This window comes from Oxyura jamaicensis, unplaced genomic scaffold (assembly GCF_011077185.1).
Source record: "Oxyura jamaicensis isolate SHBP4307 breed ruddy duck unplaced genomic scaffold, BPBGC_Ojam_1.0 oxyUn_random_OJ70466, whole genome shotgun sequence".
NCBI classification, from domain to species: domain Eukaryota; kingdom Metazoa; phylum Chordata; class Aves; order Anseriformes; family Anatidae; genus Oxyura; species Oxyura jamaicensis.
In genome coordinates, this window is record NW_023309998.1 from 627 (window position 1) to 1,256 (window position 630).

The window sequence follows — 630 nt, forward strand, 5'->3', positions numbered from 1 at the left end:
GGGGGGGGGGGAGGTGACACCGCCCCCGGCGCCGGGTGGCACCGCCGGAGGGTGACGCGGTGACGGGCACAGGGCCAGGAGGCGGAGGCGGGGCTGCAAGGAGAGGGTGCCTTGTGCTACAACGGGTTTACACCTTGTGCTACAATGGGTTTACACCTTGTGCTACAACAGGTTTAAACTTTGTGCTACAACGGGTTTACACCTTGTGCTACAACGGGTTTACACCTTGCGCTACAACGGGTTTACACCTTGCTCTACAACGGGTTTACACCTTGCTCTACAACGGGTTTACACCTTGTGCTACAATGGGTTTACACCTTGTGCTACAACAGGTTTAAACTTTGTGCTACAACGGGTTTACACCTTGCGCTACAATGGGTTTACACCTTGTGCTACAATGGGTTTACACCTTGCTCTACAACGGGTTTACACCTTGTGCTACAATGGGTTTACACCTTGTGCTACAACAGGCTTACATCTTGCTCTACAATGGGTTTACACCTTGCTCTACAATGGGTTTACACCTTGTGCTACAACAGGTTTACACCTTGTGCTACAATGGGTTTACACCTTGTGCTACAACGGGTTTACATCTTGCGCTACAACGGGTTTACACCTTGTGCTACAACT

The 630-nt window shown here is 51.1% G+C and overlaps 1 long non-coding RNA gene across 1 annotated transcript in view; it reads right to left on the reverse strand.

The window, feature by feature from the left end:
• Positions 1-18: 18 nt before the first annotated feature.
• LOC118159453 overlaps positions 19-630 on the reverse strand; it is a 1,370-nt gene continuing 758 nt past the window's right edge. The window contains exon 3 of the long non-coding RNA XR_004747129.1: positions 19-616. This is a non-coding gene — a long non-coding RNA (uncharacterized LOC118159453). The remainder of the gene's footprint in view (positions 617-630) is intronic.